Here is a 21,575-nt window from a genome sequence, read left to right as displayed (position 1 = left end):
TTTTTAATACTAAGGATAAGAGTAAGCTTGATCTACCCTACTTAAAAAAAATTAGCATCCTATTTTGTTAGGCAAAATAATTTTCTCTTTTAAAATATTCCAGTTGAACTTTTTCCCCACACTGACAGGCCTCTCTCTTCCTGTTCCAGATTTCACTGGTTACTTCAGAGAGAGTTCTCCAATGTCATCTCTCCTAAACAAGCAGTTAAGTATTTTTTCGTTCCTATCAATCCACAGACTAAATATGAAATAATACAAATAAGGGCAAAGGAGTTCAGTTACCAGGCCTAAAAACCACACAGACCTTCGCTACATAATCCAAATCTGAAATAACCTTATTTGTATTGATCAAATGGTCAACATTTGGTTTTTAAAACTTTATCTCTGAATGCTTCCATACCCAGTTGTTAGTGAAAGATTGACTTACTAACTTGACTTACTACAGCACTTACAATTTTTTCCACAAATGATCTTGAAATCATTCAATAAAAACTTGAATGCCAGTCTTAAGATTTAAAAGCTGAGAAAACTATTTTCATAGGATGCAGTACTTGTTAATGTCATGTGTAAAACTTACAAGGAATTATCACAAGAAATCTTAGGACAAAGAACAGAAGACGGTCTTTACTCTTATTCTGTGCCTTAAAAATGATCAACATGTTGAAAAAAATAGCAAAGACCTCGATAACATTGCATGGTTTATTACATGTAAGGTAGAAAATGTTTTCCTCCTTAATTCGACATCATTTATTAGATTTTTAAGTTTTGCATTTACTCAAATGCAAATGTATGTAAATCACCTTTAAATTAATCCATTATTAACCAATAAGGCTAATTTTCCTCAGTTCAGGAAGAAGCAGTGTAGACCAAATTGCTCACATAACACAGGTCAGTGTGTATACTCCCATCGTTATTAAAAAACTATGAAAAATATGGCTTGACTTTTAAGCTTTGTATCAGGAACCCACTGTTAACTGGCCTTGACACACTAAACTCATGAACACAAAAAGCACTGGGCCAAAAAATAATGGTCTGAACACAGATTTCTACACTTACAAAACTAGAGCTTCCATCTAGTTACTATAATGGACACAGAAATAACTTTCCTTGACAAAGGCCTTATAGGTTAAAAATCAAATATTATTATTGGTTGGAAACTAAATTTTCATGCTAATTTTATAGATGATGAAGTGTAACTATTTTAATTGTCAAAAAGAAACTTTCTATTAGCTGAAAGCAGGTTTATAATATAATGGTTATTTACTAGAAATGTCCTGTATACACACGAATTCCCCCATTTGGTGAGCTCTCTGAAAGTTCTCGTTAGATGACTTGGATAATCCTTCACCTCAATTCCAGTAAAAAAAAGTTTTATCCTAAAGAGCCTCATAGTAATCTGGAATATTAGACCACAAAGTTGTGAAATCAATTTATTTGTTTGTAATGTAAAATTACAATGTCGTAAAGTGGGTTCTGGTTGTTATCCAAATGGTAATACTATGAGAACAATGGAAATAAAATAATGAATATGTAATAAATACCCACTGCTGTGGTCTCTGTGTATTTAATTACCATTGTGTTTCGCTGAGTGCTGTTGTCCGCATCCCTGTAGCTAACAAAGGAAGGATGTCCCTTTGAACAGATTGGTTAATGCTCTGGGGCAACAGATGTCTACTGGAGCTGCAGGAGACCAGCAACTGGTGGCCTGCCCGTCTTCCGAAACTTTCAATAGACTCATGCATATGTTCACACAATAGGGCATGTGGTAGAAATGAAAACCTCCTTTTAACCCTTTATGCTCTTTCTTTCCCTCCCAACTGATAGATGGAAGTCTTTGTCTCCTCCTCTTCGCCCCATTACCCAACTCCGGAAAGCAACAGTCCCTGGACCGACATCTCCAACCCAACATCTGAAACTGCTGCAGGCGGAAGAGGTGGGAGAAATCAGAAACCACACGCTTCCATCAAAAACTGCTGACAGAGCAGCTGACCACTTAAGTCATCATATTTACAGCACGCTGTCTGAAACAGCCACCTGTACGTCGGTCCATCTCTCCAAGCTAGATGTTTACGACAGTAGGAGAAAAATCGATTGAATCTCACTATCCGTTTACAGCTAAGTCTGACAGTGACACTTTAAGGAACTTAAGAATGTGACAAGATCGGATCCCAATTCATTGTTTATCAAAATATCAGAACACGTGATCACGTATCTTTAAGCCAAATGATCACATGCCACACCCTGGAGATGCTCACTAGGTGGTAATCACTGATAGGAACCTAGAATATAAAACTGCCAAAAAACCGGGTGCACGCATTTTACAGAAAGAATGACCTTGTATTTCGGCACTCTGTAATAACTTGTAGGCTTTCGCTTAAGGTGCATTCTATCTTCTACAAAGTTCAAGTCAATACTCTCAGTATGCAGCCAAGTTGAACTTGGGAGGCAGGCAGTAAGCAGCGCGGATACTCACGGGCGCAGGAAAATACAGAGACACTGGTTTCTGTGGCAGCTTCAGCGGGAACTCCTTACCACAGTGTCAGCCGCAGACTTGCAGGCAGGCAGGCAGAACAATGAATGGTTGAACAGATGGAACAGCAAGGTCTTTGCTTAACCTATTACCGAGTGCAGGGACAGCCAATCGTGGGCGCGGGAGCTCACAATTAGCCGGCCGGGCAGATGCAGGCCAACCTCGCTCCCTGCGTCAGGTTCCGCAGGTTCCTGCGCTAAGCAAGTTGATGTCATTCCCGGGGTCTGCCCCGGGCAGCGTGTGTATTAACGAGGGGTGTGCTGCAACAATAGTGCAAGACAAAGGCCACTCGCAGGCAGCTGCTCTTTGGGAGCCGGTCATTAGGCAGCAGGCTGCCAACAAGAAACACCTGGCTCGGGCGGCCTTCCTCCTTGTTTTTCATGCACCAAACAAAGAGACCAATTCTATTTTCAAGTAGTCAGAGTTGCATGTTTCCAAAAAGTTGAGGCTCCACTCCGGTCTATTAGCTTTGGGGTTTTGAGAAAAAGAAAATGAGGTGTGTCAAAGTAGCAATTCACTACTGCAGTAATCCCTTTCTTTACCAGATGAGTTGCGAGTGAAATAAGACAGAGGCTACAGTAAAACGATTGCCCTGGAAACACTGGGAACTCCAAAATATTTTTAGGTATTGGTTCATTTGTTGAGAGGCAATAAAATGAAAAAAAAGTGTGGGGGGGAGAGATAAGAGCTTACAAACAGAATTTTAAAAACTGAGTTCACTAGTAGTGTAATGTGGGAAGATAAAACAAGTGTGGTCCAACTGTGTGCCAAACGTGTCATCCAAAGTGTACATTTAGACAAAACTGCTTATATTCAACCTAAAATCGCCTGCACGGCCCACCTGACGCATGTCCAAGAGCGGCGTAAAACTCTTTTATTATGAAGTCCAGTCACTCGTGTCATTAAATAAAAACTTTCATTATGTTCTAATATACAACATTATTACACCTGTTAAAGGGATTTGTATTTCATCTCAGGAACAAGTTAACTTTATGAAGAAGAAAAATGGTGGGAAGAATATAGAAAAATTGGCCCCCTCAGGGAGGGAGTTTGTTACCCCAGATTTATTTCCAAGTTCCAGAATGCTACGACTACTTCCTCCTGAGCGCTGCAGAGCAGCCTCAATCAAAGGTCAATCAAAATTCAAAAACCATCAGGTGTTGTGAAAATATTCCCCTGCTGAAGGAAAAAAGAAACGCATCGATTCCCACCACCTACCTTTGTGAACCAGCGCCCCCGCCCGCCCACATAAGTGCACACCCACTTTTCACCCCCTGTCCAGATTAAGAGGGAAAGCAGGAACTGCTATTAAAATACAACCTTCTGAGGGGCGCCTGGGTGGCTTAGTCGGTTAAGCGTCCGACTTTCGCTTGGGTCATGATCTCGCGGTTCGTGGGTTCGAGCCCCGCGTCGGGCTCTGTGCTGACTGCCAGCTCGGAGCCTGGAGCCTGTTTCAGTCTGTGACTCCCTCTCTCTCTGACCCTCCCCTGCTCACGCTCTCTCTCTCTCTCTCTCTCCTAGAAATAAATAAAACATTAAAAAAAAAAAAACAACCTTCTGATACAGGCTGAATTATGCATTATGCGGCACCTCGGCTTTTCCATTACATCCCCATTAAGGCCAAGGTGTTGGTTAAAGCACCCCAAACGACTGAAACCAATCTCTCCTCTCACAGACAAATACCGGGGCCACTTACCTAAGTTTAGGGTCATTTGTGAACACTTGGGGGAAAAGTGCGAGGTGGGACTCCTGGCCACGCCCTTACCGAGTCTACTCAAGTGTCTCTACTTGCATCCTAAGAGGACTGCCTACGCCATACAGCTAAGATTTTTCAGTTCTCTCATGGAAGAAAACATTCCTTATGCTCACCAGAAGCCTAACAAAGCCTGGAGATAAACAAGTAAGATATCAGAAATAAAATAAAAACACAAAGTATACTGTAGACCACTGTTTGTCTATATTTTTCCTCAAGTGAGCTTAATATTTTATGAAGGTAGAGCATTCCCAGAATGTTAGAAAATTTCAAAATCTGTGAAGATATTTTTTAAGTAAATGTAATTATTAGGTCTAAAGGAAAAACCATTCTTTTTCTGCTAAGGGTTATTTATGGTAACGTTTCTGCAGTAGGTGAGCCCATCGTCTAATGTCCTAAGTGCATTAAAGACAAAGCATTTCTAATATAGTTTATTGCAAATTATAAGGTGAATTACACAGAGTTCAGACTTTAGGTCTTGAGGAAGCGTATGAATATCACAGAAGTAAAGCCAATTAAAATTTATTTTTTTTCAAAGTGATGTGGTGGGATTTCTCTTTCAAATGTCACGAGTAAAAGGAGGAAGAAACATAAATCAAGGCCACTAGGATGGATAGTAAATACTTCTTTTGGTAAAACGGAGTTTGAGTTATTAAGATAAAAAATTAAAAAAATACAACACACTAATGCAAAGTAGTTATAACTAAAACCTAACAAAACCTCAGCTACGCACTGAGAGGCAGGTCAATATTTATGAATTCATATTAAAACTTCTTGTGTATATAAAAAGGGAACTCTTTAGTATGAATAGAAAGTCCTCTCTTTTCCCGTGGGTTTCCTTTCTTCTCTTTATCCCTTGCTACTATAGTTACTACTTTATAGTTTTAATTCGGGAGGAGGAGGAATCTTCTCGCTAATTCCTGCCACTGTGGACACAGAGAATGAGCGAAAACTGCCCAGGGGCACAGCAGGAAGTCTGATCTCGAGCACTGGATTAAGCTTTTCTGCAAACAGCAAATAAAGGCAGTGATCTGAAAAAGCTAATCAGATCCTGCTGGGGTATTTAGACTATCTTGGTTGCTAGTATTGGATAATGTTAAGCACATTAAAACATCTGTAGGTGAAAAGCCCGTCTGCCTTTCTTAGTCACAGGCCCTGCCCGGTCCGCTTGCGCCCCTCCCCGCCCAAGGCCATTACAAACAGCTGCCCCGGGCTCTGTCTGGGGCGCCTGCAAGCCAGGGCTGAGCAGGTGTGCAGCGAAGCCAGGAGAAAACAAGGCGGGGTGTAATTTGGGGAGCACACTGAAATCTGTCAATGCCAAGGGGGAGTCTAATGGCAGGACCCTGTTGTCCAAAGTCTGAATGTGAACAGGTGGGCTCTGATGCTGGTGTCTGGAAATCAACTCTCTTCATCACTGGGGATCCGGGCCCACTACCTGGTACCTTCCCCTTCATGTGGATTTGTTCCCAATGGTATACGGCCTCTCTTGATCCTAATAATAATACCATGGAAGTAAAATTATCATGGCACATTTTGTCAACTGTCTCCCAAAGTGTGAAAGGTTAAAATTTCAGCCCCAACTTCCTTCTAATTTTTGAGAATTAAACAAAATAACCAACCAACAAAACCCCAATTTACACATGCAGCGTAAGGGAATGAAGTAAAATCGATCAGGTACTAACGTGCCCGAAAGGGCTCCCGGGCCCGTTTTAGGTCTCGTTCATGCCAGGGTGAGCTTCTCAGCGCTTTGCACTGTCCCCGTAGCCCTGGTTCTGCCCCTGAGGCTGCCGTCCACACCCGAGGCGGCCGTGGCTTGAGGCCACCCCAGCCTCTCTGTGACGGGAGGCCTTTTACCGCGTCTCCCGCTCTGGCGTCAGCTTCCCAACCACAGAGGCCTCCTTGGGTACAGCTCTCCATGTGGCCTCTGCCTCCTCACTGGAGGACTGGTGTGGTGGGTGAGGCTGGGAAGAGGGGTTTTGTGAGCAAAGCCCGGCCCCTTCCTCTGCACTTCCTCTCCAGGGACAGAGAGTTCACGGCCGCCTTGCTTCCCGGCACTGCCCGCGATTGGCTGGTGAAAGCTTTCTAGTCTGGGCGTTCAAGGTTATTAAGCCCTTCAAGCTGGGCTCTTAAAGTCATGTCCTGCAAAAGTTCTGTTAAACAAAATAAATAAATAAAAGCTATTTTGATGTCCATCTGCCTGGCTCCTTTGTCTATTTCTCACTTGGTTCAGAATGACGGCAGGAAAAACACCCCCTCAAACAAATTCAACAAAAGCTTTTGCTATAAGGAACTATTGAGGGGGAAAAAAAGTGGTAAGACTTACGTAAATTAGCTCTGATCAGACTACTTTTAAAACACGTATGGTGGGAAAGTATTTTAAAAAAGAAAGAATGCTGGGGCGCCTGGTTGGCTCAGTTGGTTAAGCATCCAACTCTTGATTTTGGCTCAGGTCACAACCTCAAGGTTTGTGACACTGAGCCCTGTACTGGGCTCCAACACTGACAGTGTGGAGCCTACTGGGGATACTCTGCTTCTCCCTCCCAGATGCACACGCGTGCTCTCTCTCAAAATAGATAAACTTAAAAGAACTCTCAAGAAGAAAAAATCCTGAAATAAGAGGGAAGATAAGGGGCGCCTGAGTGGCTCAGCCAGTTAAGTGTCTGACTTCGGCTCAGGTAGTGATCTCGCAGTTTGTGGGTTCAAGCCCCGCGTCAGGCTCTGCGCTGACAGCCTGGAACCTGGAGCTGCTTCGGATTCTGTGTCTCCCGCTCTCTCTGCCCCTCCCCTGCTCATGCTCTGTCTCCCTCCCTCTCTCAAAAATGAATGTTAAAAAAAATTTTTTTTTAGGAAAGAGGGAAGATAATCTTCCTCAAAATCAAAACTCTAAGGGTCTGACAATCTTTCAGTGCCACATTACTAAGAGGGTTCAGAGACAAATACTAAATACACGAAAAATAGTTATTTCTTCCCAGTGGTCTAAAAACAAAAATTTTTCTGCAGTCATTTTAAGTGACAACATACTCCACAGTATAAGACTTTCAATTATTTTCCAGTATTAAGTTCCTATTCAGTATTTTTAAAAATTCAGTAAGCAGTAAGTCTTTAAAAAGGTGGTCTTCTGGGTGCTTTAGTGGCTTACTTGGTGAGGTTTCCCTAACCAACTAGGTCAGTTGCTTGAGCGTCCAACTTCGGCTCAGATCATGATCTCACAGCTGACAGTTCGAGCCCGGGCTGACAGCTCAGAGCCCGGAGCCTGCCTCCGATTCTGCGTTTCCCTCTCTCTCTGCCCCTCCCCTGCTCATGCTCTGTCTCTCAAAAATGAATAAACAAAAAAAACCTTAAAAAGATGATCTTCAATGCTTGTTAAACTTGTAAATAATCAAGGAACAAGAAATTTTAGAAAAGCTCAGCAAATACAAATGACATCCTGAACGCTCATATCACAGGCTCCTAACGCAGCTACCATTTAAGGGAGTAAAAGGAGAGAAAACTCATGGGGCTAAAAAAGGCCATAAATGATTTTAAAAGAGGTAGAAAGCACCTGATATCACCCACATTAAAATACACAATTACATTAAGTACAACCGCAACTCTCAGGAAAAGCTGACCCAAAGTGTGGAATTTTATGTAAAATACAGATGAGACGTTCTCTGAATTATGGCAACCTGATGGCACTTTCCCTCTTACAGTGATAATATTCACAGCCTCACCATCAAAGCCTAGTCACTAGTGTTCTCTCCCGACGCCGTGTGGACCTGTAAATCCCAGCGTCCGTGCCGTTTCTTCCTCCTTCTCGATCCACCGTGTGCTCCTTCATGTACACGGTGGTACCTCCGGGCTGTGCACCCCAGGGGAGGATGGGAGTGGGTCTGGTCCTTTAGGTGTTAAATAATTGTACTTAGCAAACTAATTCAGACACTGCTTGGGCAAGAGCACTGCTGAAAAGTGAGACTGGCAGAGTCAGGCTATGAAGAAGAACTATCAGAGTTAAAAGAAAGCTCGGTCGTGAGGTCTGCTTGTTCTTACAAACGGTCCAGAAGAGTGTCTAGAGTGCATGGAGCATAAAGGAAGTCGGGAGATAAAACCATGGTACGCAGCAGACGATACGAGAGGAACCAGAAACCAACTATGACCCAAGCAAAGTTCTTTATTAGGAGTTCCATCTAAACTCTCATTAATAATCAAGATAGGAATAGTTCCTGACATACCAATTCTTCTAAGATGGGAAAATGAAATGTTGGCCCTCACAGCCAGTGATTTTCAAGTACTGCACACAACTGATGTTAGCCAATTGTCCTGGTTTGCAAGAAACTGAAAAACGCAGAGAGGCTCGCAAACTGAACGGCTGCATTAGACGCTGCTGAGTGAAATCGGCACACGGGTTCCTAACAAGATTTTTCTCTACAGAGCTCTACTCCATCCGACAGCGATGTAATAATTTAGATACTGAATTTAGAGTTCTGAGCCTCCTCCACACCAATCACCATATACTACAAGAAGTTATATTTAGAATGTGAATCATTCTTGAGAGCTGCTGCCAACAGCATCTGTCAACTCGAACTCGGTGGGGACTCCTGGGGTCTCTCTTTCTGATGGATCTCCCATACCCTGCAAAGTGCCCGACACACAGTAGGCACTTAACAAAGTGCTAAAGAACAGGTAGCATTTCCATACCTGGGTCAAAGTCCCTTTTTCAGATTTATCTGATCTTCCCTTCACATAATCTATATTCTTGCCAAACACAACTATTTAAAGCAGTGCTTCTTTCAATTTGGTTGCACATTAGAACCATCTGGGTAGCTTAAAAGATATGGATGCCAGAGTCTCATGCCTAGAAAGGCTCGCTTGCTTATTTATTTATTTATTTAGGCCTGGCACTAGGCCAGGTGGGTCTGATGTATACCCAAGACAGCTAGCGACTTAAAGTTTCTTTTTTCTTTTCTCCATAGCTTCCCATGTTAAAGTCCTGCCCATTACTACTGAAGGTTCTGCTAAGGCCCAACTCTGCGGAAACCTTTCCTGGAACACGGTGAAATTTACCTTTGGAGGACCGGAGTTTTGCACAGGGCCTGGCATAGGGCCAGGACTTGATAAATGTTTGAGTGGTGGATGATTCTGGGAGCAGGGCTCAGAGAGACACTATACATATATACTGGAAAACGGATGTACAGGTCCTCGTTAGTGGCAGATTCTGTGCACTTTGCAAATATGCCTCCTGGTAAAGAAGTATTTGTTCCCTCCAGATTCATATTCGCAGTGGCTGTGAGCCATTCCGTGGGCCTGCGCATGTGCAGAGAGGTGGAAAATTGGGAGTTGCCTGAGGTGCACATTCCAGCTGAGGCTGAACACGGTGAGGCTGGCCTTTAAGCTCTCATACTGTACTATTTAGTGCTGGGTCTTCTGCAGCTTGTGCTTTTTGTTGGTGGACCTATGGCTTAAATGGCCCCCCCAAGCCTGGTGTTCAAGCGCTGTCCAGTGTCCTGAAGTGCAGGAAAGCCGAGAGGCGCCATGTGGAGAAAGCATGTGCTCCAGGTAGGCCCAACCTTGAGTGCTGCTGGCTGTGGGACTGGCGTGGGTGAACCAACACTATATGTGAAATAAGGGGTCTTTAAACACCCACACACTGGCAACAGCATCAGGTGGTGACTGGTCCACGGAAGTGTTTTGACTGAAGGCTCGCAGGAACTTACTCCTGGATTTCCTCTAAGAGCAATGGTTCAGGACCTGCAGCAACTTTAAGGAACAGAACTACAATAAGAAACAAGAGCTGAGTGTAATTTCTCAGCAGTTGAGCACCTCCTGGGTGCAGGTGCTCAGGAGACAGCAGGAACGACGGAAGCCCCTTTCTCTCCCCAAGTTTCCCATGTAGTGTAGCTGGGAGAGAGGGAGAGAATATATACAATATGTAAATGTCAGGTGATGGAAAACGCTGTAAAGAAACGGAGTCAGGGAAGGCTTCTCTAATAAGGTGGTATCTGCACAGACACCGAAAAAAATGTGTACAGGAGGAGGGAGGTGCAAAGGCCTGACAGGACAGTGTGTTAATGGAACAGCAACGTGGCCAGTAAGACTGGTGGCAAGTGACTGGTGGCATTGGAAGATGAGGATGGAAAGGTACCCGCCAAAGCAGCCAGGTCACATGGAACTCTAAAGGGCAGTGCCTCGTAGACTTTACACAGCATTTGCACCGTGAACATCTTCAAGATTCTGATTCAGGAAGTCTGGCGTGGGGTCCAAGATTCTGCAGCCTAACAAGCTCACAGCTGAGACCACCGCTGTTGGCCCACGGACCCTACGATGACAAGTAAGACTGTAGGTCACACTAAGGCCCTGGCTTTTAATCTGAGATGGAATGACAAGACCCTGTTTTATACTAAGGTCTTGTAAACTTGGGCTTACTTCCACACTACTAATTCCGTCCGTTCCACTGACCTTTTTCTGTTTCATACCATATAGTAAGACTGTAGACTGATAGTATACTGGGGACCCTGCATGTCCAAGTCTTCTATCATTACATTTTTAGGCAGGCTTCATGCCCCGCACAAAGCCCAATGCGGGGCTTGAACTCATGACCCTGAGATCAAGACCTGAGCTGAGATCAAGAGTCATACACTTAACCAACTGAAGCACCCAGGAAGCCCCAGTTACATGTTTTTTCTCATTTTCATATTTTTTTCCTGGATTATTTTTACATGTACACGCAGATATTTTAGAATTGTTTTGACAAATTTTAACCAAAGAGCTGTTGGTAATTTGAGGGAGACTGTGCTGTAGTAGTACTTCCTTAAAAAGTACTGCTGATTAAACTGTTTAATCAAGAATGACTTGGTATACACACACACACACGCACACATGCGCGCACACACACACACCACTCAGCCATAAAAGAGAATGAGATCTTGCCATCTGCAACAACATGGATGGACCTATAGGGATTATGCTAAGAAATAAGTCAGAAAAAGACATACCACAGGATTTCACTTATATATGGAATGTAAAAAACAAAACAAATGAACAAAACAGAAATAGACTCAGAGATACAGGAAACAAACTGGTGGTTACCAGAAGCAGGAAGGCTGGTAGGGGGGAGCAAAAAAGATAAAAGGGATTAAGCGGTACAAACCTCCAATTACAAAATAAATGAGCCATGGGGATGTAATGCACAGCCGGGAAGCACAGTCAGGCACACTGTAATCACTCTGTACGGTGACAGTGGGTAATGGGACTCTGCATGGGCAGCATCTTGTCACATATGAACAGACTCAACCATTATGACATACACCTTTCATATGATATTGACTGTAAATTATACCTCAGTAAAAAAATTGGTTTCCTCGTGAAAGAGACTTTTTACTAAGTGTGTCTTAAAACATTTTGCTTTTGTTCTTGCTGCTGTGAATGAAGGTTTTCTTCTCTCGTTATATTTACTGACTAGTTATTGTTGTGGTCTAAAATATTATTTTATTCACATAATTGAACTAAGTGAACTAGGTATGTCCGTGAACTCCTCATGTTTCCATCAGTGCTTCTCTGAGGCTCTGGGGATTTCCAGATACGTATAATCACGTAAAATCATCACACAGCCTCTTTCTTATCAATGTTTACATCTCTTACTCCACACTTTTGTCTAATTACACCGCCTTATTAGATAACAATGGCTATTTTGTGTTTTTCCCAATACGGATGGGAATGCCTCTAGTTTATTAGTAAGCATTTTGCAGGCTGCTGGTTAGGTGGCGTGTACACACATGGATATGCGACACACAGATACCTCACCTTGTGCATATTTACCTCCCCAGGCCTCATTTGTCTCAATAGCAAAACAATAAAAAATAAGTAACAAAAAATGTGTAATATGATTGCTCTGAAATTTAAATGAGCTAATACACAACACTTGGAATGGTGTCAGGCACATAGTAATAAGCACTCAGGAAATGTTAGCGATATGCAATTATTTGTTTATATACAACTATACATATACACATCACACTATATACAGCCTTTGAAAAATTACAGAAATACATTTCCCTCCTACATTAAAGATTTAGGAAAAAAAATCAGGAATGTGCATTATATTAATATGTTAAGGAGATTATATGTTTTTCTTTGGTTTACTAACATGGATTGTATTAAAAACTGTCATATAGAAACACAATTATATTTTGAGAGACTTATGCTTATATTTCCCAAAGAATTTTTATATCAATAAGATTGTGTTGTTGTCACTTTCCTTAATGTACTTGCTTTGCCATATTTTTTGCTGTTAGCAAAGGGATAGGGTCAGTGTACCAAAGAGTGCAGACTAGACTGGGCTGTGCTTTCCTATAGAGGCACCATTATTTTTCTACCTATCTGGTCTGGTGCTATTCTGAAACACGTCCCTGAACCTTTGCTATCAATTCCAGGGAAGAGTTTACTCCCTCAAGGGGTCCAAAGAAAAGAGGCAATACAATAATCTGTGAATATAAAAGCCAACGCCAGAGCATGCCCTCTTCTAACAAGTGAGTAACCTGGAGAAGTTATGTAATTGCTGTGTCTCCGTTTCATTAACTAGAAAATGCAGATACCACCACCAATAGCTCTGGGTTGTTATAAAGACTAAATGAGTTAATATACTACACGATGGCTGTGAACGGTGTTTGGCACATAGCATATGTTAAGTGTTACCTTTAAAGAGTATGCCAAAAGTGAAGCTGTACAACAGAAAGAGAAAACCCAATTTCCATTATTTCATGTTTTCAGTGATGTACTTCTAGAAGCTCTCTCTTTCCTAGTGACTGGAAAGAATATGCCATGGCTAGGATGCTATCCCTCTAACCGTTCTCACCACAGGTTTCTACAACCCAGAATTCAAACCACTTAGAGTTCAAATACCCCATGTTACATCTTTTTCACAATCTTACTGTATAAATCTTGTTAAATTAACAATTTAGAGCAACGCTTCTCAGACGGAAAGGGGAATAACATTTAGTTTGGAAAAGCTAAACATACCCAAGCTTTTGTGTAAGAAAAGCTGTAGATGTTAAGGTTCTGATACCTCGGCCAGTGAAAATAATCAGAAAATGCTGATGGCTATTGTTGAGAGTGCTGCTATGAACACTGGGGTCCATGTGCCCCTATGTATCAGCACTCATGTGTCCCTTGGGTAAATTCCTAGCAGTGCTATTGCTGGGTCATAGGGGAGTTCTACTGTTAATTTTTTAATTAACACATTGTTTTCCACAGGAGGTGCACCAGTTTACATTCCCACCAACAGTAGCCAAAACATGGAAAGAGCCTAGGTGTCCATCAATGACGAATGGATCAAGAAGATGTGGTTTATCTATACAATGGAATACTCCATGGCAATGAGAAAGAATGAAATCTGGCCATGGGTAGTAGCAACATGGATGGACCTTGAGGGTGTTACGCTGAGTGAAATAAGTCAGGCAGAGAAGGACAGATACCATATGTTTGCACGTATAGGAGGATTAGGAGGAATTTAACGGAGGACCATAGGGGAGAAGGAGGAGGGAGATAGTGGGGGAGAGGGAGAGAGGCAAACCATGAGAGACTCTTGAATGCTGAGAACAAACTGAGGACTGATGGGTGTTGAGGGGAGGAGGGGTGATGTGCATGGAGGAGGGCACTTGTGGGGATGAGCACTGGGTGTTGTATGGAAACCAACTTGACAATAAACTATTAAAAAAAAAAAAACAGAAAATGCTGATGGAAAACAAGAGGGAACATGACGATCAAAGTGGTTGGGGGCCCAGTGATCCAGCAGAAAAACACTGGTCTGACAGTGGGCAGGAGTAAATGAATGAGGGAGAAAATGGAAGCATAATTAGAAGGAAATAATGAGAGGGGCTTGAAAGCAAACTAGGATTTTTTCTTGTAGAAAATGAGAAAACATTTCCTTCAGTTTAGCAATTTAGATAGTGGGCGGTGGAATAAATGGCTCCAGACAAGGCTATCCCTTCCCACCTCACTCGTAACACAATTTCATTAACATTTTAATTTCTGGCCACAGAACTTTCCTAAAGTAATAAATTGCTCTGCTTTCTGGTGCTAGTTTTCTCCTAAGACCTAGAAGTTATTAACTATTGAAAAATTAAAGATGTGATCATTTTTCCCTTAAGTAATTGCTATTTAAAAATATTTTGTGAAAAGATTCCTATGACTGGGAAATTTTATCGATAGTAACATCGTTAACTATGGAGTACCTCAGTTCTTAAAGCATTTTGATAGAAGTTCGCTAGTTGATCACATTTCATTTATACATTTAAGAAGTAATGCTCTGATGAAAGGCGAGGAAAAAGCATCATCCGTGAGTATCAACCATACTCCAAGAGCGCTTAAATCAGTATTCCCCGAGTCCACGTGCCCACTCAAGAAGCGTGTATTTAAAGCCTGCTGAAAAAGGGATAATGCTGAGTGAAGATGAGAGACGACACAAACATGAACACAAGTGCTAAGGGACAGAAAACTGTCCTAGGGAAACCAGATCAATGAACATCTGTGCAGTAGAGGGGATGTCAAAATTAATGCTATTAACAGATAACATGTAAGAGCCCAGGACATGTGCTATGATTTGAGAAGGTTCTGAGAGGTGAGGGCAGACGGAGGTTGAGAACACAGTCCCATACAGCCTATGGTGTACGTGTTCATGGCTGGGGGAAGATGGGGGTCAAGGGAAGGTTGTGGGACAAAGGATTTTTACCCAGAGAGCAGGATCAAAGGCCCAGAGATGTGAGAGATGATAAAATATGCACAACACTGTGTGATTAATACTGCTGTGTGATTAATTCTACTGCCAGAGAAGAGGCTTGAAAGAGGTCATACTAGAGTTTCGAGTTTGGTACTGGGAAACCATTAAACGTTTTTTTTAAAAAGCGAATGATAGGGAGCACAGGCAGGAACGTGGGCCTGTGCAACATTTCCCTACATGTGTCTCCTCAGTCAAGGGAAATAAAAATAAAATAAACTATGAGGTGCCTGGGTGGCTCAGTCAGTTAAGCATCCGACTTGGACTCAGGTCATGATCTCACAGTTTGGGGGTTCAAGCCCCGCGTTCGGCTCTGTGCTGACAGCTCAGAGCCTGGAGCCTGTTTCAGATTCTGTGTCTTCTCTCTCTGAGCCTCCCCTGCTCACACTGTCTCTCTGATATAAATAAAACATTAAGAAATTTTTAAATAAAAAAGTGAAATAAACTACAGGGACTACATCAAAGTAAATGGCTTCTGTACAGCGAAGGAAACAAAAGACAACCTACTGAATGAGACAAGGTATTTGCAAATGACATATCTGATAAAGAGTTAGTATCTAAAATAGATGAAGAACTTCTACTACTCAATACCCAAAAACCAAATAATGCAATTAAAAAAATGGGCAGAAGACATGAATAAATAGTTCTCCAAATAAGACATCCAGATGGCCAACAGACATGAAAAGATGCTCAACATCACTCATCATCAGGGAATTACAAATCGAAACTGCTGTCCGAATGGCTAAAATAAAAAACACAAGAAATAGCTAGTGTTGATGGGGATGTGGAGAAAAAGGAACCCTCATGTACTGACGGTGGGAATGTAAGCTGGTACACCCACTGTGGAAAACAAATGGAGGCACCTCAACAAGTTAAGAGCAGAACTACTCGCAATCCACTAACTGCATTACTGGGTATGTACCGGCAAAAAAATACAAAAACACTAATTCAAAGGGATACATGTACCCCTATGTTTACAGCAGCATTATCAACAATAGTCAAATTATGGACAGAGCCCAAGGGTCCATTTACTGATGAATATAGATGGGATACACACACACACACACACACACACACACACACACACACACAGGATTATTACTTAGGAATGAAAAAGAATGAAACCTTGTCATGGATGGAGCTGGAGAGTAAAATACTAACCAAAAAAAGTTAGAGAAAGAAAAATACCATATGATGTCACTCATATTTAGAATTAAGACAAAACAAATGGCGGCGCCTGTGGTGTCTGAGTGTCTGACTTCAGCTCAGGTCATGATCTTACAGCCATGGGTTTGAGCCCTGCATTGGGCTCTGTGCTGACAGCTCAGAGCCTGGAGCCTGCTTTGGATTTTGTGTCTCCCTCTCTCTCTACCCCTCCCCTGCTCATATTCATTCTCTCTCTCTCTCAAAATAAACATTAAAATGGGTTTAAATTAAAAAAAAAATGAACAAAGGAAAAATAAGGGACAAACCAAGAAACAGACTCTTTAACTACAGATAACAAACTGTAGTTAAAGTTTGTTGCCAGATTGGAGGTAGCTGGCGGCACGGTGGGGGGTCAAATACATGATGGAGACTAAGGATGCCCTTATGACGAGCATTGGGCGACGTACGGAAGTGCAGAATCATTATAGTGTACACCTGAAATGAATGCAAGGCTGTATGTTAACCTACTGGAATTAAAATTTTTAAAAGGGAATGGTCTATTTCTTCCCACGTTATAGAAAGGTAACGGGGAGGGGCACCTGGGTGGCTCAGTCGGTTAAGCGTCCGACTTCGCTCAGGTCATGGTCTCACGGCTCGTGGGTTCGAGCCCCGCATCGGGCTCTGTGCTGACTGCCAGCTCAGAGCCTGGAGCCTGCTTCAGATTCTGTATCTCCCTCTCTCTCTCTCTCTGACCCTCCCTTGTTCACGCTGTCTCTCTCTCTCTCAGAAATAAACAAAACGTTAAAAAAAAAAAAAAAAAGAAAGGTAACGGGGAACCCCTGAAGGTTTCTGACAACACGAATGACCAGTTTCTAACGACATTTTAGGATAACTCTGGGTGCACTGGTTTTGAGGGGGGTAAAAGAAATTCAAAGACGACGCGTCGGGAAGGTACTGTAATAGTCCAAGGAAAAGGTGACAGGTATCTCAAGTTATGTAGGGAAAGAAATAGAAAAAGGAACAAATAGGATATAATATCTAAATTAGGGCCAATGATGTAGACCAAAAAGAAGTAAAATAAAAATATTAACAATGTGTTAATAATCAAAGGCATCGAATGACCCAAATCCCGTGCAGAACGGCCGCAGACGCCAGGTGACGGCGGTCGGCGGCCCGGCAGGGAGCCCCCTCCGGGAGACGGCGAGGGGCGCACGGCAGACGCGGTTACCCGGTGTGCCGGGCACCCCCTCCGTGCGCTAATGAAGCCTACAGACCTATTTTCAAAGAAATGCTGTTAAACACGGGAGAGAAAAGCACAGCATCACAGAGAACAGACGCAGCAGCAGACCCGATAGTGACAGAGTCTGAAGTAGCTAACAGCGAAAACGGCGCTGCAGAGCACCCACCTCCGCTGGGACACACTGGGACACGTGTGCAGTTTCTAGGGGTCTGGAGGCCGCGCCCCGCTGACACCCCTGGCGGAGCGGACGCTGGCTGTCCGTCAGGGGCACAGGAGCCGCGGGCGGGGACCGGGCCCGACGCGAGGAGAGGCCGCGCTCTGCCCACGGGCCGGGCGGGCGTGCAGGCCGCACCCCGGGCTGGAGGGCGACAGGGGTCTTCTCTAAGTGTAGGGCAGCAGGGTGGAGTCAGGGGCAGAGGGAAGAAGGTGAACGAGGGCCACCGCACCCCTGCCTCCGCCCCGGCCCCCCGCCCCCCCGCGCCCGGGGCTTCCCGCCGCGCCTGCCGACTCCGGAGTCCGCGCGGCGGCTGCTCCACCCAAACCCACTCCCACGGGCGGACCGGGGAGGGCGCCCGCAGGCTGCCGTGACTGAAGGAGTCACCGCGGCTCGTCTCGGTGAGGACGTGGAGGGCAGTGCGCACCCTAAGGACGGCCTGTTAGAGCAAACGACTACTTAGACGGGGACGCTGCTGGAAGCCGGTGAAACGCGACAGCCCGAGCGCACCTCGCCTCGCCTCCCCCTGCTCACGCGCGCACGCACGTGCTTGGAGCAGAGCGGGTGCAGGGGGGGCAGGGTCGGCTTACCGTCTTCCTCACTCTTCCAGGAGACTCCTAACCTGTTCGTTTTGATAAACAAAACGCTACTGTACCGGGAAGCCAAGATTTGGCAAGTGCACAAATTAATCAGTCTTGTGAGCTAGTATTTCTAAAATAAGTAACTCCTCTGTTTGCCTTCCAGTTCCTATCACTGAAGAGCTAATGCACACTAAAATGAGTCGGAGGCCAGCATACGGTGAGAAGAAAAATTATTTTGCTCAAACGTGAATGCACGTCGGACTGTGCTGCCTGCCCCGGGGGCTGCTCCACGACGACGCGGCCCATCCACCGAAACGCACGCTGAACGCAAACGCTCGTCCGCCACCAAGGGGGGTATAAACACCGACCCATCTACCTGCGATCCGGAGCAGCGCCCGGGCCCCAGGCTCGGCCCCCGCAGCACGCGTGCCCGGCTGGCATCCTGGCTGCCCCGCCGGCCCGGTGCCCCCCCCTCGGCCCCGGCGCTTCTGCGAGACTCCTCGGAAGCGGGTCCCCGCCGTGTCTTCAAAATCGTGCTTCCAACGCGCTGCCTGCGCGGAGTCCAGGGTCGGTCTCGGTACAGAAGATCTCTGTCATCTGGGGACGGGGTACAGACAGTAGCAGGTTCCCCGTTCGCGATCTTTCTCCAAAGGGGAGGAGTGCGGACGCGGGGACCAGTCAGCAAGGCCCCCCGACCTCACCGCAGGCAGAGGACCTCAGAGCACGCTGGTCGGCAGGGAGCTTGCTGGGAAAGAAAGAGGCAGTCGTCGTGGGATGCATTTTGTTCTCCTTCAGAGACGGTCATTTGTTAATTTTCTCACAGGGGCCACATGAATCACCCCCCCCCCCCCCTTCAAGATTGTGGAGTGATTTCTGCAATTCTGCTATTTCTTTTGGCCACTTTATCCAGCTCACCCATAAACAGGTCAGGACAGAACAGTTTATTTTTATTTCCAAAGCTTTACCACCTTGAGGGGGACAGAGAGGAGGGCTGTGGAGAAACCACAGGCACTCGCTCAACTCCTAGCCCCAGAATATCCTAGAAAGCGCAGAGGAGGGGACGGCACCAGGGTCAAGAAGTGTGGAGATCTAGGAGCAGAGGAGCTTCATTTAACCAACCCAAACACTTTTAAAACAAACTGGGAAACCAGCTTATCTTGGAAGTTTACACACAAAGATGACAGAAAGCCCCGAAAATCCAAAACATTAGACATACTGCTCTTATCCACAGGCCTTAAATGATGATGACGCCATTAACCTCCTGGGTACATTCCTACTGACGCAATGACAATGGGAAGTCCTTATCTCAAGTACTCAGTAATTCACCACAGGCTGCCTCCCTTCAAAGCAGAGCTAGAGGCAGATGTAGACACGAGACCACCTTCTTCAAGGCATTTAGTAAAAACGCAAACCTAGACAAGTACTCGCTCTGACCAGGATACACAGGGAGGAATCCGCAGCAGAAAGCCAAAAACAGACTTTAAAAGCCATTTATCTGTACATTAAAATTCTCTTCCAAATAACTCTGGAGTTTAAGAAAAATAAAATTATAACCTATGCGACGTGGCCAGACTTTCCTTTTTCAAAGGAAAATTAATGGGACAAGTGTTTTGAACAGAAAACAATAAAGGAATTAAAGATTTAAACTGGAAAGGTTAAGATGAGCAAACAAAGGAATAAAATTAAGAGTACAAAGAAATTAGGAAGCACAAAGGAAAAAGTAGAACTGGTTAAGCAGGAACTAGTTCTGAGCGCACGAGTGAATGACAACCCCCCTGAAATGGTGACGAAGACGTGGGGAGCTCTGCGGAGACAGGGGGTTATTCATGTACTGCTCAAGGAGATGAAAAAGATTGTTCCCAGAAATCTTTATGCCAATAAATTAACAATTCATCAATAAAGCTGACTTAAGAAAAGGTTACAAGTGTCAATAACCATGGAAGAAACACAACCTTGTGGAAGATTTCTACCCGCTACTCCATTCCTGATGAAGGCTGCTGTGCGTATAGGTTCCATGGGCGTGTTCTAGCAAAACCTCAAAGCATCCAGCTTCGCTTAGATTATTTTAGGGCACTGGAGAACATGGAAAGCAGGTGACTGGTTTAAGACTCCAATAGAAATTCTGTTGACAAAACCTAACAAAAACGGCACAAAAATTAACCAAACATACGCATGAGCCCACCTCTACTCTCCACACAAGTTCTACATACAAAGTGAACCGCACAGCATATTCAAACCGTCACAGCACACATTACCCAGGTACACTTTATTCTATGACGATAGAGATTTCTAATATTGAACAACCTTGTTAATTCAACCCATTGGAATTGTAGGGATTAAAGGTTCATGCACTGGCTTGGTTGTGGAAGAGGAGAGAGGGACCTGGCAATCAAGAACTTGGTAGATTTTTGGTTTGAGCAGCTGAAGAGAAGGTAATGAAGGACACTCAAGTGGGGAAGGCCTGGAAAGAGACAGCTCTGGAAGGATGAAAATTGTTTTAGGGGATTTTCATTTCGGACGCCAAGAGCTATCCCAACGGAGCTGTCCCAAAACAGGTGCGTAGAAGACAGATACGATGTTGGTAGTCCCCGGCACACCGATGGGGTTTGAGATCCAATGAAGAAGAGATGGAAGAACATAAAAAAAGAGACTCAAGGCCCAAAATTTCAGTAACCTAATGATAAGATACTACCTAGATTTGGGAATACCGTATTTCAGAATACCACATATCGCCATACTTAATCATCTTTTTAAACATGCTAAATTAGCACTGCAGTATACAGTCTAATAAAAACCTCATGAGATCATGAGGTAGTTTTTCTGCTAACTTCTGAAAGTGTCAGTTTAGTAGCACTGTCCATTTTGGGGATTCGTACATTACTTGAATCTTTTTGGAAAGGAAGAAGTTTTCAAGTAGTGTTCCAAAAGATGCCTCACAGGCTCAACAAGGAGGATCCTGGGACCCTGATCCTAAGACTTCATTTGAATAAAAGGTTCTATTCCAGGGGCAAAACTGTTTCATTTACTTTAACTACTATTTTACAAATATGATAGAACAGTGGACAATAGTGAAAGCAAGAGGAGGTCTTGAGGTGTGTGTCACGGAGACAAGGATCGAATCATTAAGCACGTTGAAAGCAGTAAGATTTCGACCTTACTGACATTTTTTAAAAATTTTAACATTTAGGGGCGCCTGGGTGGCTCAGTCGGTTGAGTGTCCGACTTTCGCTTCGGTCATGATCTCACGGTTCGTGGGTTCGAGCCCCGCGTCGGGCTCTGTGCTGACTGCCAGCTCAGAGCCTGGAGCCTGTTTCAGAGTCTGTGTCTCTCTCTCTCTCTGACCCTCCCCTGCTCACGCTGTCGC

The 21,575-nt window shown here is 44.1% G+C and overlaps 1 protein-coding gene and 1 long non-coding RNA gene across 4 annotated transcripts in view; one reads left to right on the top strand and one right to left on the bottom strand.

The window, feature by feature from the left end:
• The window catches only part of LOC120229931, a 48,501-nt gene extending 44,591 nt beyond the window's left edge, over positions 1–3,910 (top strand). The window contains exons 8-9 of the long non-coding RNA XR_005527877.1: positions 150–204; positions 1,825–3,910. This is a non-coding gene — a long non-coding RNA (uncharacterized LOC120229931). The remainder of the gene's footprint in view (positions 1–149; positions 205–1,824) is intronic.
• Positions 1–21,575, bottom strand: part of ZC3H12C (zinc finger CCCH-type containing 12C) — an 87,006-nt gene that overhangs the window by 54,525 nt on the left and 10,906 nt on the right. The gene's annotated exons all lie outside the window — the stretch shown is intronic.

Source organism: Hyaena hyaena, unplaced genomic scaffold (assembly GCF_003009895.1).
Source record: "Hyaena hyaena isolate Hyena2069 unplaced genomic scaffold, ASM300989v1 scaffold_36, whole genome shotgun sequence".
NCBI lineage: Eukaryota > Metazoa > Chordata > Mammalia > Carnivora > Hyaenidae > Hyaena > Hyaena hyaena.
This window is presented reverse-complemented; position numbering and strand designations above follow the sequence as displayed.